Genomic DNA, 6269 nt, shown 5'->3' with positions numbered 1-6269 from the left:
AACAACCGCATAGTTCAACTTGGACCCTGAAGGTTAAACTGATTAACACTAACGCAAACGAGAACAGCAACAACGCAGTCTATGGAAAAATACAAGCAGTAGTTAAGACAGGTGCATTAACTAAGTCACCTACAAAACAACTACCTAGTTAGAACCCTAAGCTTACGGTCATTTAAGAGATTACAGGGAGGTAGGGAGGGATGGGGAGAGGTGCAGCCTGAAGAGGTGAGTCTTCAGTCGTCGCTTGAAATGGGTCAGTGTCTCAGCTGTTCTGACCGCCACGGGGAGGTCATTCCACCATCGTGGGGCCAGAACAGACAGGAGACGTGTTCTGGAAGCGCAGGTGCGAAGAGGGGGCGGTGCCAGGTGTCCTGAGGTAGCAGAACGGAGGGATCTGGCTGCCATGTAGGGTTTGAATATCTTGTGGAGGTATGCTGGGGCTGATCCCTTGACTGCCTGGTATGCTAGGACCAATGTTTTAAATTTGATGCGAGCTATAACAGGCAGCCAGTGGAGGGTAGTGAGCAGGGGAGTGACGTGGGAGTGTCTGGGGAGGTTGAAGACCAGACGGGCCGCAGCATTCTGAATGAGTTGCAGGGGTCTGATGGCAGATGCCGGTAGTCCAGCCGGAAGAGAGTTAGTGGTCAGATCCTATTTCTAATAGAAATTGCACAACAGCCCTATAAGATCTACTTGAACCTTTGCCGTTCGCCCACACCCAAAATGTTTCTAATATCACCGACCCTTCCATTGCCCTCCACAATCCTAAAAAATATTACATACTCAGTGGCGGTGTAGTATAATGGGTAAGGGGCTGGTCTGGTAACCTAAAGGTCACAGGTTTGATTCCCGGGATACTGCTTGCACAAGGTAATTAACCTGCGTTGCTTCAGTATATATATAAATGAATGCAATGTAAGTCACTCTGGATAAGAGTGTCTGCCTGTAAAGCAAAGTAACAGATTCTGGTACCATACACATCACAACCCATCTACTTCTCTCCCCACCAGTTGCAAAACCAGAATTCAATCCAGTGTGCCCCAACCTAATCTTTCCCATTTTTCCCAGACAGAGTTTTGTCATTTATATAGCTATCTGAAGAAAAACATTACATTGCATTATATTACATTTATTTGGAAGATGCATTTCTCCAAATCAACATACAATAAGTAATATGTTTTCAACATGTTTACAAAAATGCCAAGTTACTCACACATACAAAGCACTGTCTAAAAGTCATTAAGTCACACTTGCAAAATCTAGGCCTGCCATTAAAAGTACTGATATCAGAATTGGACCAAGAAACAATATTGGCTATCTTAGCTCACGCAAATTAAACAAGCTGTATTCCAAAGCAATTGCCTCATTGAAGAACACATCATTTAAATGAATGTGTTAAACAGTTGATGAAAACTTCACTCCAGAAAGGATATGTTTATACTTGGTTGTCAAGTTAATTTTACAAAATGTTCTTGTAAAGTTCATGTATATTTGCAACTTCAAATAAATACCGAATGTAAAATGTAAAATAGCTACTGTACTAGCTAGCTACTACATATATATACACATACATACACTGGGGTGGCAGGTATGCCATTCCGTCGAGTTAGGCCTTTGGCGGGGCAGCATGCCCCATACCTATACAGCATCGAGAGTTTGGCACTTTTCATGGTTTCCTACAGAAATAACCACAATGAACACAGACTCTCAAATAATTTTGGAAACATTGGGTAGCATTGCTTTGAAATACAGTTTGTTTAATTTGTTTGAGCAAAGATATTGAAAGATATTTTTATGATCTTGGGTGAGGCAATATTGTTTCTTATACCTTGGCCTAATTTTGATATCAGTACATTTAATAGCAGGCCTAGATTTAGCAACTTTGAATTAATGACATGTGCTTTGTATGTGTGAGTAACTTGGCATTTATGTACATTGACAATGTGTTTTGCTTCAGAAAATAAATAAATGTCTTAATATTGTACCTGTACGTAATAAACAGGTACAATAGCCTATAAATGACATAACTTTAGCGCAATCAGTTGCCTAACCTGAAAAGCAATGTGCACTCTACGAGTAAGCTTTGGGATGCAGAAAAACCCAAGAATTTAGCTTAATTACCCTGTAATTTAATGGCAAGACCTTTTCACATTTAATAGCTTTGCTTGACTATCCATAATTACATTTTTGATATCTGCAAATGCATTTTGACTAGTCATAATTACAATGCAACCAATCAGAATGATAATTCAAGATATTTTATGGCAAGCCATTTAAGCTTTTATTCAACTTGCTTTTGATATCAGGCATTCAGTTTTAGCAAGTTATAATATAAATTTTTGATATCAGAAGTTAAATTTTAATTTAATGTAGCAAAACAAGGCTCCATGATCAAAGCTGCGACACAGACAGTTCAAAATTCAACAAAACTTTATTGCGGAAACCAGAAAGTCAGGCATTCATCAGACTTGCTCTTTGGCGAACAGCGGCAAACTACCCCAAACAACACTGTTGGTTCACACAGGGATGTACACGTTAACAGAACCAAAATCAATAAACACAAAACAGACAACACAAGAACACATATCTATAACACAATAAATTGCTATTTAAACGTATTTACAAGTTAGCAGTCCCACAACTATTCACAAACGTCCGTGTGCAAAGCATGCTGGGAGCTGCCGGCTGTGCCTGCCGGAACAGCCTCCAGACGCTACATTGCCCCCACCCAGGGCCTGTCATCCCTGATGCCCTACAGTCCAACAGGCGCTGTGGCAACCGCCACCTCCATCTCGGGCGTCCAGGAGGGCTGGTCTCCGGGGGCCTCAGCCGTGGGGGAGGCAGGAACACACCCTGTCTATCAGAGGGCACACACACCATTCACTCCCACACTCATACCTATGGGCAATTTAGAGTCTCCAATTAGCCTATTGTCTTTGGACTGTGGGAGGAAACCGGAGTACCGGGAGGAAACCCACACGGACACAGAGAGAACATGCAGACTCCACAGAAAGGCCCCAAGCTGAGATTTGAATACATGACGTTTTTGCTGTGAGGCAACAGTGCTACCCACTGCACCACCGTGCCGCCCATGGTTGGATTTAAAAATCTTGAAATTTTCCAATCATATGACTGGTCGTAAATTCATTAATGTGCTCTGGAATGATAGAGGATGACTATTGTCATGTCGCAAAAAAATTGTTTGGGGGAAAAGTACATGGCTTTAGGTCAACCTTAGTGATTATGTCTGGTCTGTCGCTTAAGTGCTGAAATTACACTGATGACCATTTTTGTTGGTAATGCAGCCCTGCTCTGTTCCTCTCTTCCAAGTCTAGTGCTGTCTTTATGTGTTCTTCTGACAAGTCTAAAGCAGACCTGTTCTGTTTATCTTTGGTTGGTCTAAAGCAGTCATGACGTGTTCCTCCCTGTTCAAGGGCAAATTCCATTGTGCAACTCCCCCTATGCGGCGTTAAACACATCTGCTATATTGACTGGTTTTGCAGACATTCTGCTTTTCACTTTGTTTCTTGATTTCAAGCGCATTTCCCTTTATGTTTGTGCTTTTCTTCTTGAAGCGTGGTCGCCCATTTGTATCTCTTGTATCTGTACAATTGATTTGCCGCATGTTTCCTTTGTTTTGTGCTTTCATTTTTGCAGCGCGAATGGCCCTGTGGGCCACCATACCTAATGGACAAGATGGTAGCCCCAAAACTCTTGCAGCAAGTCACAATAAATTTTGTATTTTAACCACAGACTGTAGAAAAATATGGACAAAGTAACTGTGAAGTCACCCATTGACTCTCCATGGGCTCTGTGAAAAGGGTTTTGAAGCCTGGGAAGTGTAGTTTGTGGGTGGCGCCATGTTGTACCAATTTCAGCCAGAGATTGCGCTGTAGGGTCTTGAAAGTCCAGTCGTCCACTACATGCGTGAGATACAGTGACTCAGTAGTGAAGCAAACTGTCCCTGATTCTTCCACAAGATATTACCGTCTTGTCCAAATAGCATAGTTACTTAACAAGCTGAAATTCACGTTTTTATCAGCTCAGCTATTACGGCTAAACAAATATCATCCCATGTGGGGGTTGGTACAGGACTATGAAACCAAGCTGGGACGATGTTCACAGTGGGACGGACGGAGCGAATGGGATGAGGGCGATGGGGGAAAGGATGGGGTGAGCCTTAAGTCTCAGGGAATTTTTGAGAGAACAGATTTATAGAGGTAAGGTAGGTTAGGTAGGTAACTTTTGGGTGTCTTCATGATTGAAGAAGTTAGAATCATCTCTTTTACAGCACTGTAATATACCATGGTTCATTGTGTAATGTGGTCCCCTGGAAGAGGGGGTGGTGGCGGGTCTTTAAAATAGGAAGGTGTAGGTATGATATAATTTAATATGGTAACTAATAATATAATGATAATTGTGTATGTGGAACTCAGATATCACAATTTGGGTGGGGCCAGAGTGGAATACAGAAAACATTTTTCAAACAGGTCACCACCATGACGTTTCACCAATTTTTTCAGATAAAAGGTTCAGAAATGTTGAAATAACGACCTGAATTAAAAAGGCATACAAACATGTTTACAGCTTTAAAAAAAAGTGATCTGGGGTGTAATTATCCTTTACGTAAGACACCCAGGAACTGTTGTTGTGTCACTGTCTAAACCTTAGTTAAATTAGCTCAGTCATAGGCTACATGCTCTGATGTTATTACTACATTTATGATGGGGAAATTATAAGTATTTTTGTTTCTTTCTCAGTAATGCTTTCCCATGGACTAATTTATGACTGAAATTGGTGTTGGAGCATCGAGCTGGGTATTTGAAGATAATAGGTGGATATATCAATAGGCATATCCTCTGGCCTTCAATAAATGGAATTAGCCACTGCTGTGTATAAGTATAAGCAAGATGTGTAAGTATACACTTTACGGCATGATTTTTAAACAAGATATACTGTTGTCTTAGGTTCACTTCCCAAGAATTTAAATGGGGGCGACATAGCTCAGGAGATAAGACCAATTGTCTGGCAGTCGGAGGGTTGCCGGTTCAAACCCTGCCCTGGGCATGTCGAAGTGTCCTTGAGCAAGACACCTAACTCCTAACCCCTAACTGCTCTGGCGAATGAGAGGCATCAATTGTAAAGCGCTATATAAATGCAGTCCATTTACCATTTACCAAATCCAATGACAATAATTAAAATGAAACACCATCACCAGAATTCAAATGAAACACAATGACAAGTAGTTTCCTGCTGTGGGAAAAGAAGGATAAGAGTGTGTGCTAAATTCATGAAAAATAATGCAAAATTTTTTTACATTTTACAGTTCATCCCATGTGGGGGTTGGTACAGGATTATGAGAGGCAGCTTGGACGATGTTCACAGTTTGACGGGCAGAAGTATAGGAAAATGGTGGTGGTGGAAATGATGGGGTGGGCCTTGGGCTCAGTGAATATACCTGGCCTGCGTGTGCACTCCACCAGCCGGCGCAGCCGAGACCAGTCCGCCTCTCCGGCGGACTGAATGCCACACGGTGGTTTGTGGGGAGGGATCTATCAGCAAATAATTTGTCCAATCATATGACTGATCTGACAGGTCAACTAAATTCATTAGTACACCCAGGAATGACAGATGATATAACTATTGTGCCACTATCTAAAAAAAATTGTTAAATGCTTTCATTAGCTCTTTGCCTGGTCTCTGTCGCTTTATTTATGGATAACTGCAAAAATGGCACCGATTTTTGTGTCTCTATTGTTTATTTATTGGTACTGTTATCCTCAGTGCTGTAGTCGGGTAAAAAAGTCCTGAAACTCTAGTCCTGCTCAGTTTCCATCCTGAAACTCTGGGCATGCTCAGATTCCATCCTGAAACTCTGGGCATGCTCAGTTTCCATCCTGAAACGGTGGCCCTGCTTAGTTTCCACCCTGAAACTCTGGGCCCGCTCAGTTTCCATCCTGAAACTCTGGGCCCGCTCAGATTCCATCCTGAAACTCTGGGCCTGCTCAGATTCCACCCTGAAACTCTGGACCCGCTCAGTTTCCACCCTGAAACTCTGGGCCCGCTCAGTTTCCATCCTGAAACTCTGGGCCTGCTTAGTTTCCACCCTGAAACTCTGGGCCCGCTCAGTTTCCACCCTGAAACTCTGGGCCCGCTCAGTTTCCATCCTGAAACTCTGGGCCCGCTCAGATTCCACCCTGAAACTCTGGGCCCGCTCAGATTCCATCCTGAAACTCTGGGCCTGCTCAGTTTCCATCCTGAAACTCTGG

This window comes from Anguilla rostrata, chromosome 17 (genome assembly GCF_018555375.3).
Source record: "Anguilla rostrata isolate EN2019 chromosome 17, ASM1855537v3, whole genome shotgun sequence".
NCBI lineage: Eukaryota > Metazoa > Chordata > Actinopteri > Anguilliformes > Anguillidae > Anguilla > Anguilla rostrata.
Note: the sequence above shows the minus strand (reverse complement) of the source record.